We start from the raw sequence: 12,661 nt of genomic DNA, 5'->3' as shown, positions 1-12,661 counted from the left end.
GTCAGCTGGGCTCACAATCCTCTCTCCGTGCTGGTCTCTGCCGAGATAGCCAGCTTCTTGCTCAATCCTTATTGCCATGCACTGGGGTCCACTGCTACCGCCAGGGGTCCTTCAAGGCCTCCACTCACCACAATCAATTGGTTGCATTCCCCTTACCTAGGGATGCCAGATTTAGCTAATAAAAATATAGGATTTCCAGTTAAAGTGGAATTTCAGGTAAACAATGAATGTTTTTTTTCTTTTTCTTTTTCATTTTTTTTTTTTTTGGTCCAACTAACCACCAGCCTTCTCTCAGTACTTTCTCATAGAAGTAGAAGTGGAGGGACCAAGATGCCCAGGCCTCCTCCAGGGATGGGGCCTTGACTCAGCTCATCCTCTTGCTACGTGGGTGGAAGGAAAAGCCAGAGAGAGAGAGACACCCCTTTGTGTATGACATTCAAACACACTGTGACCTCCTCCTCCAGGAAGCAAGAGCCCAGTCTATACCCTGGAATCCAGTGGGATTAAAAGTCCCTTTTCAGGAACCCTCCTACACTGTTGGTGGGAATGTAAATTGGTGCAGCCGCTATGGAAAACAGTATGGAAGTTCTTTAAAAAACTAAAAATAGAGTTACCATATGATCCAGCAATCCCACTCCTGGGCATATATCCAGAGAAAACTTTAATTCAAAAAGATACATGCACCCCAACATTCATAGCAGCACTATTTACAATAGCCAAGACACAGAAGCAACCTAAGTGTCCATTGACAGATGAATGGATAAAGATGATATGGTAATATATACAATGGAATATTATTCAGGCATAACAAAATGAAATAATGTCATTTGCAGCAACATGGATGGACCTAGAGATTATCATACTAAGTGAAGTCAGACAAAGAAAGAGAAATATATGATATCACTTATATGTAGAATCTAAAATATGATACAAATGAATTTATTTACAATCCAGAAACAGACACAGACATAGAAAACAAACTTACAGTTACCAAAGGGGAAAAAGGGGAGGGGGTGTAAATTAGGAGTTTGGGATTGGCAGATACACACTACTATATATAAAATAAATAAACAACAAGGTCCTACTGTATAGCACAGGGAACAAGATATCAATATCTTGTAATAAACCATAATGGAAAAGAGAAAGACTATATATATCTATATATTTATCTATATAGGTAGATAGATAGATATAAAACTGAATCACTTTGCTGTACACCAGAAACTAACACAACATTGTAAATCAACTATACTTCAATAAAAATAAATAAATACATACAAACACACATACTATATAAAAGTCCCTTTTCATGTTTAATATGTATAGAGTTTCAGTTTGGAATGATGAAAAAGTTCTGGAGATGAGCAGTGGTGATGGCTTCACCACAATGCAAATGAACTTTATGGCATTGAATTGTACACTTAAAATAGTTACCATGGGAGAAAAGGGAACCCTCTTGCACTGTTGGTGGGAATGTAAATTGATACAGCCACTATGGAGAACAGTATGGAGGTTCCTTAAAAAACTAAAAATAGAACTACCATACAACCCAGCAATCCCACTACTGGGCATATACCCTGAGAAAACCATAATTCAAAAAGAGTCATGTACCACAATGTTCATTGCAGCTCTATTTACAATAGCTAGGACATGGAAGCAACCTAAGTGTCCATCAACAGATGAATGGATAAAGAAGATGTGGCACACATATACAATGGAATATTACTCAGCCATAAAAAGGAACAACATTTGAGTTATTTGTAGTGAGGTGGACAGACCTAGAGACTGTCATACAGAGTGAAGTAAGTCAGAAAGAGAAAAACAAACACATATGTAAAAAAAAAACAAATATGTATGCTAACACATATATATGGAATCTAAAAATAAAAAAAGAAAATGTTCAGAAGAACCTAGAGGCAAGATGGGAATAAAGATGCAGACCTACTAAAGAATGAACTTGAGGATACGTGGATGGGGAAAGGTAGAGTAAGCTGGGACAAAGTGAGAGAGTGGCATGGACATATATACACTACCAAATGTAAAATAGATAGCTAGTGGGAAGCAGCCACATAGCACAGCTCAGTGCTGTGTGACCACCTAGAGGGGTGGGATAGGGAAGGTGGGAGGGAGATGTAAGAGGGAGGGGATATGGGGATATATGTATACATATAGCTGATTCACTTTGTTATAAAGCAGAAACTGACACACCATTGTAAAACAATTATACTCTAATAAAGATGTTTATAAAATAAATAAATAAAAAATAAAAGGTTACCGTGGTAAAATTTTACATTGCGTATATTTTACAGTAAATTTTTAAGTCACTCTTCATGGAGGAAAGGAGGTAGGAAAAGGAAAAAGACTGCCTTCCCAAATTATGGATGAAAAAGCAGGGATGCCTTCACCTCCTCTGCCCTCCATCAGTGTGCTCCTCTGTGCTTTGGCTTCCTCCTCAGGCTGGAGGTCTCCCAACTGTGAGTAACAACAGCTGTAGGAAGAGAAAGCCAACTGCTGCTAGGAGCTCTTCCTGAAATCGAAGAAGTCTTTCCCCAGAAGTCACAGTAAACCTCATTGGCTCAATACCCACTTCCTGACAAAGGGGATGAGAGTCCCATTGGGCCAATCAGGTGCAGCCCTGGAACCGATGGAGGGTCAGCTTCCTTGAGGCAGTGAGCTGTGGGGGGAGTGGGGAAGGAGAGATGGGTGCCTAAATGAAAGTGGGCCTGTGGGGAATGGGGAAGGGAGAAATGGATGGACAATTCAGCATCTAGTACATAGGCTGTGAGTAGGACAGAACTACACTGTCTGGCACTTACATGGGTGTTCCCAAGGTCCTCAGGAGAGAAACTGAGAGGCAAAAGCCAAGTGCTCCCTCGCCCCAACAAAGTAAGAATCTTGAGTAAATTCTATTGACATTTCAGAAATTGATGTAAGCTCTTCCTGGCTGTACTCCTCAGATGCTCTAGCCCTGCTCATTGTACCCCATCCCTACTCCAGCCACCAGGAGCCCTTTTGGCTCGGGGTCCGTAGTGGTCCCTGGTAACACGCCCTGCTGGAGTGATGCTTTCTGTGTCCTCAAGCTCGAACATATGTTAGGCCAATGTGCTAATTAAATAAAGGAAGTCCTTTTTAACTCTAAAAATACCAACATGCAGTTGGATTGATGGATGGTCACTAAACATTTGGAATGAAGTCTGAGTCAAAATTGTATGGATTTGAGAGACTTAAAATGAATGTAGGAAACAAAAAAGATATGACCCACTAAGAAGCAGTAGGACAAACTGGAAGATGAAAGTATAATTGAGTTTAGAGGGTTTTTTCAGGTCTGGGAGCCCATGATGGAAGAAGTTTTATAAGAAGTTTTGAAAAGCCAGAGAAAATTGTACAAGTGCATCTAATCCAACAGAGATTCTTTCTAAAATAAGAAGTGAAAACTGTGGCTTCCCTAGGGGAAGGATGGAACCTTTCTAATAATATTGGAGTTTAAGTTCACAGGTGCATAAATGGGAGGGGGTCTGGAAAAGGTGGTTAGAATTGACATGCTGTGCAACAAACAGATGTGAGGTCACATTTGTCTGAGGACTTTGTGCCCTACTCCCTTGAGTAAATATGCCATACATCATTAGAATACTTTTTTAATGTTTAAAATGTTTAAAATTCCATGATTTTTAGAGAGTATGGGTATGACATGCACTTATTTGCTTGATAAAGTGTATTAATCCCTTATCAGCAAACATTTCCTAAGTACCTATTATGTACCGGGATATGTGTGCTCATACTTAAATATGGTACTATAAATATTTAAGAACCATCTGAAGCAAGAATATGTTTTTCCACCCATACACACTCATTGAATATGTTCATACTGATGCATTGTAATTAGTTTTACCAGCTTGTTTCTTTGTTTACTGAAAAATTGAACATCAAATTGTTTCTAAATTAATTTCAAGGTTTGTAGCAAAAGTAAATCTTTTACAGACATCAAAGCAATAACACAGCGATTGTAAAATAATAAACAAATACACTAGGAAAAGAATATGGCCATTTTTAATTGCATGTTCTTATTCATTATTAAATATAAGAAGAGGTTAGGGACTTGCCTGGTGGTCCAGTGGCTAAGGCTCTGCGCTCCCAATGCAGGGGCCCCAGGTTCGATCCCTGGTCAGGGAACTGGATTCCACATGCAGCAACTAAGAGCCCACATGCCACAACTGAAAAAAAAAAAAAAAAAAGATCCCGCATGCTGCAACAAAGACCCGGTGCAGCCAAATAAATAAATAAATATTTTTTAAAAAAAAAAGAAGAAGAAGAAGAGGATAAATAATATAAATTCTCACATCAGTCAGTTTTATTTATGAAAAAATTATTGTGATAATCTTCAGTTCTGTCTATTGATCAGTTTGATAAGCTGGTATTATATCATATTACTTGTATTAAGAATTTCTTTGCAAACTATATAAGCCAATTTCCATGTGTAATCTGATCTGTACTTATAAATTTGCCTCATTTTACTGTGCTTTATTAGCCTTTCATAAATTGAATTTTTCATTTTCAAATTTAATCAATTCGAATTATTTATGGTTATAATTGTGTTGAGTAAGAAAGTGATTGAAGTGAAGATTTTGTAAAGCTGGCCATCAACTGAGCAACATTGGTTTTAAATGGAACTATCCCATCGTGGATTTTACTATTCACCCATATGAATAGGGCCGATAGAAATCATCCATGGTGAGCGTAATCGTTTTTATTTAATTACATTTTACCTTCGTCAATACACAATGGCCACTCCTGTTTAAATATAATATATTTATAAAACATACTATTCTCTGGAGGGCTGTGGATGCAATTATGCAATCTTCATGCAATATCAAGCCAGGGAAAACAATATGGAGTATTTTTTTTTTTTTTTTTTTGTGGTACGCGGGCCTTTCACTGTTGTGGCCTCTCCCTTTGCGGAGCACAGGCTCCCGACGCGCAAGCTCAGCGGCCATGGCTCACGGGCCCAGCCGCCCCCGCGGCATGTGGGATCTTCCTGGACCGGGGCACAAACCCGTGTCGCCTGCATCGGCAGGCGGACTCTCAACCACTGCGCCACCAGGGAAGCCCAGCATGGAGTATTAAATACATGGAGTTTTGATGGATACTTGCAACCAGAATTAAATTGTGTTTATTGGCTTCTTGTTGGCAACAAAAGCTTTCATACCTACAGCTTTAAATGTAGTTCTGGAATATACCACTGGTGTCTGGGAGTGCAAGCTAGCAGGAATCAGAACACTGGGAGCAAAAGCCCCAACCTCAGGATCCTTGGAGTAGAGAAAATTGCAATCTGGTGGAGGCTGCAGTTGGATTACTTAAGGATTCAGTTTTATCCTCACTTTGACCTGTGGTTAGTAAGTGATGAAAGGGGATCAACAAAGATCTATTAGGTATAAAAGGTCTGGATTTTCCATCATACACTACCTTGGCTATGTTTGACCAAGAATTCAATCCAGGTCACAAACAACACGGATCTGGGGTCCATCCTTCCTACTTTGCCTGTTCCCAATGATTCTAGACCCAGTTTGGACTATGTGTGCAGATAACTTTCATTTTCATCTTTCCCTGTTAATATATATCCCTCCTGTTCTCCATATCTCTCAAATCGCCCTCTTCTGCCCCACTCCTCTGATTATTTCTAATTCAATAGAAAGTTAACTTGTCTCAGTTAAGTATTCATTGGCAGTGAGGTGTAGTAGAGACAGCACAGACTTAAGTCATTAACACCTGGATTTGGATTTCAGTCCCTCCCACTTGATCTTGGGCAAATTACCTAACTTCTTAATTTCCTCGTTGACAAAATAGAGATAAACGACAACAGTAGTATTGGGGGATGATACTACCACCAGCCTATGGTAGAAAGGAGACCCCAGACCCCAGTAACACTAGCCCACACCCCACCCCCTGATATCATGCTCCTGTGTCACCATGCTGAGTCAGGGAGACTTTTCCCAGTTTGTCTATTGCCTCACAAATGTGCTTATAGTGATTTTTGATGCATAATTTTTTTAATATAAAAAATGCAACCAGGGCTTCCCTGGTCGCGCAGTGGTTGAGAGTCCACCTGCCGATGCAGGAGACACGGCTTTGTGCCCCAGTCCGGGAAGATCCCACATGCCGCAGAGTGGCTGGGCCCGTGAGCCATGGCCACTGAGCCTGCGCGTCCGGAGCCTGTGCTCTGCAATGGGAGAGGCCACAACAGTGAGAGGCCTGCGTAGAGAAAAAAAAAAAAATGAAACCAGAAAAAAATGAGAATAATATTTCATGGCTGTCAGAATTAGGAAGTCTTCGAATCATAAAAACATTGGAAGAAACAATAAGGAGATTACTTTTGTATAATCCCTGCCCTCATAAAGCTCATATTCCAGCTATTCTCACTTGTGCCTTCTTCCAGGTAAACTTTAGAATAATTTTGCTGTCATCCCCCCACACATTAAAAATCCCATTAATACGCCGACTGAGGTCATGTTACACTTAAGTAGTCCTATGATCCAAGGTGAAGCTGAGGCCTTTATCAGGAAAGCAAAGATTTTTCCAGAAACCCCCAGCAAATGTCTGCTTCCATAACATTACCCAAAACTGTCCCACACATAACTACGCTCCCCTGAAAAGAAGGCTACAAAATGATGTTTAGGTTCCAGCCTCTGAAATGGAGGTGGGAGAACGAAGATGAGAAAGGGGAGGGAGCCCACCTGCAGGGACTCCCACAAAGTCACCATGGAAGAGGGATTAGAGGCAGGAGCTGCAGGAACTGTTTCTGGGAACACATGTGCAAGACTGGTCGCAGGAGTGTTGCCGTGGGATCCAAACAACACACTGCACACTGCTGAGAAGGCCACCCTGCCCCTCCTTGCTTCAGGTGGCCATGCAGCCTGGACACTGACTGGGAGCAACCACTTGGGAGAGTGTACCCTGCAGATCCAAGAAGAGTCCGGAGAAGCCAGCAGAGCAGTGCTCTTGTGAGGGGCCTCTCTAAATGCCTGTGGGTATTGATTCTTTGGGCAAATGCTGTTGGCTGCCTACCCAACAGCCACAACCCGTCCCCTTCTTCATAGCTCACAGAACAACAGTTTTGTTCCGGCAGCCATGCTCCCAGCAGCCATGAATAAATCATGTTTGGTCAAAGCCCATCATAGCAATTGCAGTCCACCTTGGCCAGTGATTGTTCTATTCTGACGGGCAGCATGACCCAGCTTTAGGCAATGAGATGTAAGGGGAAGTCTGCTGGGAGTGGTTCTAGAAAATTTTGTATGTCTGACAAAAAGACACAGGCTTGTGAAAAGAGATTCCTTGGCCCCTGACCCTTCTTCCTGCCTTGAACATGGTTACGTGTGGACATTTTGCTTGGAGCTGTGGTTCTTCCAACAAAAGCAATTTTCGCAGGTTGGCAAGTGTGGAAACAGAAAAAGCCTAGGTCTTTGATGATTTTGTTCAGTAAGCCAATGCATCACACCTGGAACTGCCTGTCTCTGGTCTAATGATGGAGATGATGAAAATCTTTATTATTTAAGCCACCGTTGGTGGGGTTGTTTTATTACTTGCTACTGAAAGCATTTCTAAATGATAGAGCCCTTGAAAAAGGAGATCAAGCAGAGCATTGTAAGTTGGTTTATTCTTCAGTAAAGACCTGGGAGGCAGAAGATGTCAACAGAAGGCTAGCAAATCTAAGTACTAATAAGAACGTGACCTCTTTCCAGTACCTACAGGCAGTGAGGCTTAGAGGCAGTCAAGTAATGCTTAAAATGTAATTTGAGAAGAAGTGACATATTTTTACAATACAGTTTTCCTTTGTTGGAAGAAAATATATTTCTTTCGATTATTTAAATCTCTTCTGGGCTTCCCTGGTGGCGCAGTGGTTGAGAGTCCGCCTGCCGATGCAGGGGACACGGGTTCGTGCCCCGGTCCGGGAAGATCCCACATGCCGCGGAGCGGCTGGGCCTGTGAGCCATGGCCGCTGAGCCTGCGCGTCAAGAGCCTGTGCTCCGCAACGGGAGAGGCCACAACAGTGAGAGGCCCGCGTACCACAAAAAAAAAAAAAAGCTTTATTCAGGTATAATTGGCATACACGAAGTTGCACATATTTATCCCGCGCACAAAAAAAAAAAAAAAAAAAAAAAAAAAAATCTCTTCTATCCCTAAGTTTTATATTTTTGTCGTATGTGCCCCACCTATTTCTTGTTAGGTTTATTCCTAGGTATTTTATGTTTGGGGCTGTCATGTCTCTCAGGCGGTTAAGGTTCCCTAGGGATCAGTCTTTTGCCTCTTTTCACCCCACAATTGCCTGAATGACACCTCCTTTCCTACCCTTCCCCCAAATACTACTTCAAGCTACTATTTCTCCATTCTGAGCAAATACACTTAACCTCCTAGGTACACAGACTTTTGCCTGGACTGTTTTTTGGAGGTCATCCAACCCTGATTGACAGGAAAAGGTAACATTTGGAATCCAGTGAGCTTGAGGTTAGAACATGTCGTGTCAGCAATTGCTAAACAACAGTACATCAGATTAGGTCAAGAATTTGTGAAATGTTTGTGCCAAGTGAAATGTCAAAGCACATAGTGTGTGAAGGAAAAAAACCTCTGTGCCAGTCAAAATGTCATTCTGTCTTGCAGTGAGTAATTTATTCCTTTCTGTCTTTATTGCTGTTCTTGTTTCACACTTATTAATGTTGCCTCTAAATAATTGAAATTAATAGTGGCATTATCAGTGGCTAAGGGTAAAAACTATGGAGCTAATTTAGAATCACTCAGTCAGTTTGGGCTTGTTTTGAAAATGGAAGTTGTTAACTCAACCTTAAAAAAAAGCCTTTACCTGAGTATCCAAAGCGTTTACACTGCAGCCATTATTTGTTCTGCTAATTTCTGTAACAAGTAAAAAGGCGGCACAGAGATAGTGGAGAATAAATGTTTTTTAAATGTTGTATCTGAGGAATTGCAAACAAGATAGAAATGCCATAGATAGAATGATTTGACCCAGGTAGCCCTCAACAAATGGAATGCCAGTGGCTTGTTGAGTGGATTACAAAGCAAAACTCCATAATGTTTGTCACCATTTTCCCACTGGTTTTAATGTCTAAATTGGCAGAGCTTCCCAGAACATGGCTCCTCTCCATGCCATTTGCTTTCTCTGAGAGCAGATTTCTGTTGCACAGTCATGGCCAAACAGTGGGGAACTGGTTTTGCTCTTGATGCTACAGCTGCCTGGTTAATAAACCAAAATGCTTCTCTGTAGGCAGAAGGGCCAGGACTGGAGTGAGGTAATTGAGGTGCCCAGATCACAACGTCTCAGGTGGCCCTCATTCCCATGTGCCCACCTGCACTTACGTGACCTTGAGAGTAAGCAATTCCTTAAATGCTGCACCCTAGGTTCCTCACTTACCTCACCCTTGTCCTGGCCCCGGTAGGCATTGTTGCTGCCCTTGGAACTGAAGAAAAGGACTTGGAAGTAAAGAAGAACTCTATAAGTCTCTGATAATGATAACTGGGTTTCTACCCAATAATATTATTCCACATATTAGAAATTTAACAATATGAGTTTGAAGAGTCATGAGAAGCATGTATTGCTAAAATGAGAGAAGCCTCTCAACAAGGATTCCAATTAATGGGTCAGAATGGGCCGACAGTGTAAAAGGACCACGTGGGACCACGATGCTCCAGAGTGTGGGCTTCAAATTTTCAGACTTGGAGCTCAACTTTATCAGCGTAAAGAGAGATGGTCTAATTGAGGAAAACTGGCAAGAGAATTACAAATATACAGAATCCCAATTTACTAAGTTAGAGTTGTAGATATTTTCCAGTGACAATATCCCAGTGTTCAATGTTTAGGACATCCCTCCCTAGAGTCAGGGGATGTGGAACAAAGTAGTCATCAGAGGGCTGCAGATAATCATGGAGAGAGAGCAAAGGGTGTGGGTGTCAATGGCCAGGATATTTCATCCAGGTCAGGGAAAAGTCCTGCCTCACCCCAGAATACACTGTGTGTATCCGTCACTCAACAAATATAAATTGTGCACCTACCATGTGTTCAGCAAACCCTGTCAGCTCTACCTTCAAATGAATTTTAAATCCAGTACTTCCTGCTACCTCAACAGTAACCATTTAATTCAAGTACCATCTTCCTGCACCTGGATTAATGGACTAGGCCCCCTAATTGGTCTCCTGGTTTCCACTGTCTCCCTGCCACAGATCAGGTTGTCAGGCTGATCCTTTTAAATGTAAGGACCATCAAGTATTTCCACTCAAAACACTCCATTGGCTTCCTACCTGTTAGAATAAAAGCCCAGATGTCTTTCTTCGGCTGCTACACCTGTGTGCTCTCACCCCCACTCTCTCTCTGATCTTGTCGTGTCCCACCACTACCCTCCTCATTCACTCCGTAGATTCTTTCATCCTGCTCCTGGGACACCCGAAGAGTGCTTTTGCTTAAGGACCTCTGCACATTCCCCTCCTGCTTGAATAATCTATTCCCAGATATTTGCAAGGCTCACTATGCTGAATGTCTAAATATCTATGCCTAACTGGAATCTTATTGCAGGAGTCATAGATGACCACCCTACCTGAAACAGCACCCTGACTTCACTTTATGTCCCCTTACCCTGAAGTATTTTTCTTTAACCATCTGACAAGTTTTCTGTCTCCCTGCAGTAGAAGCTAAGCTCCATGAAATTTTTTGTTCATTGTTAAATCCCTATCACCTAGAACATTGCCTGGAATGTGGTAAATGTCCCAAATATATTTGCTGAATTAAGGCTGAAGACACCTAAGTTATGTATGTAATAATTCTAATCACTGGAGGGGAGTATTCTCTTTTGACTCAGGACTTTTCTCTGGCCTGGTTGAAATAGCCTTTCCAGATTCTTGATCTCCCTTTGATTTCTAATGGACTACATGAGGTATGAGAGAGAAAAAGAGGGACCAAGGAGAAACTGAGATTTTTAGTATGCACAAATGGAAGAACGGAGTTCCATTTATTGAGTCACGGACAACTATGGAAGGAGTAGATTTGGGAGTTGAGGGATGAAAATCCACAGTTCGTTTTTGAACATATTAAATTTAAGATGCCTAATGGGTATCCTGTAGAGATGTTAAGAAGGCAGTTAGATATAAGAGTCTGCAGTTCAGGGGAGAGGTCCGGGCAGGACATACAAATCTGGCAGCACATGGAAGGTGTTTAAAGTCATGGAACTGTGTCCATCCCCCGGGAACGAGTGTAGGCAGAAAAGAGTGGAGTTCCGAGGACCAAACACTGCGACACCGACATTTAGAATTCAGGGGGATGAGAAAACACCAGTGAAGTACACTATAAAGCAAGCAGAGAAAAGAGGTAGCAGCTGAAGAAAGATAGGGATCTAGGAAGGATTTTTTTTTTTTGAAGTACAGTTGATTTACAATGTTGTGTTAGTTTCAGGCATACAGCACAGTGATTCAGTATGGATGGATGGATAGATAGATAGATTCTTCTTCAGATTCTTTTCCCTTATAGCTTATTACAAAATTTTGAGTATAGATCCTTGTGCTATATAATAGGTCCTTGTTGGTTATCTATTTTATGTATAGTGGTGTGTATGTGTTAATCCCAACCTTCTAACTTATCCCTCCCATCCTTTCCCTTTTGGTTTGTTTTCTATGTCTGTGGATCTATTTCTGTTTTGTAAATAACCTCATTTATATCTTTTTATTTCAGATTCCACATGTTAGCAATATCATATGATATTTGTCTTTCTCTGTCTGACTTCACTTAGTCTGATAATCTCTAGGTCCATCCATGTCACTGCAAATGACATTATTTCCTTCTTTTTCATGTCTCAGTAATATTCCATTGTGTATATATACCACATCTTCTTTATCCATTCATCTGTTGATGGACATTTAGGTTGCTTAGGAGGGATATTTTTTAATATAAGAAATATTAAGGTATATTTGATGCGATGGAAATGATCCAGTGAAAAAGAAAAAAAAATAAAGATATAGGAGAGAAGGATAATTGCAGGAGTGAAATTCTAGAGTAGGGAAGAGGAGCTGGATCCAGTGCAGAGGTGGTGAGGCTGACTTAGATAGAAGTACACACAGTTCACCCATCACAACAGGAGGAAAGGCAGAGTCTATGTGCACAGATGCCAGAAGGTGGGAAGATGTGGTGGTAGGAGCTTGTGGAAGTTCTTTTCTGGCTGCTTCTATTTTTCCAGTGAAATAATGGACTGGAGGTATTAGTGATATGCGAAGACCATAGGGAATCAGATGTTCAGAGGAATGCATTGAGTAGAGGTAAGCGAGTGGGGTGTTTGAAATTGTAGGGTTTTTGGTGAGGAGTACAATTGTCAAATTGCCTCATGTGAGGCTCTAGTCATAGGAGCAGTGATTGAGGTGGGAACAGAGACAAGACCACGTATGTAACTGGCCGGGGTATTGGATGAAACGTCTTTCCTGATGTAACCTGGGGCTGACACACGTGTGAGTAACCACGTTGGTCTACTATTCCCTGAGCAACTCCCGTGTCCCATACAATCTATGCAATTCTCTCCTTTAATCCTCACAATAACCCTACAACAGCCCCAAGAATCAGAAGTTGTTATCCTCCAATTGTTTCATCTGTGTCCCAGATGAAAAAAGTGAGGTTCACAAAGGT

Source organism: Neophocaena asiaeorientalis, unplaced genomic scaffold (genome assembly GCF_003031525.2).
Source record: "Neophocaena asiaeorientalis asiaeorientalis breed wild unplaced genomic scaffold, Neophocaena_asiaeorientalis_V1.1 scaffold437, whole genome shotgun sequence".
In the NCBI taxonomy this organism is placed as follows: domain Eukaryota; kingdom Metazoa; phylum Chordata; class Mammalia; order Artiodactyla; family Phocoenidae; genus Neophocaena; species Neophocaena asiaeorientalis.
Note: the sequence above shows the minus strand (reverse complement) of the source record.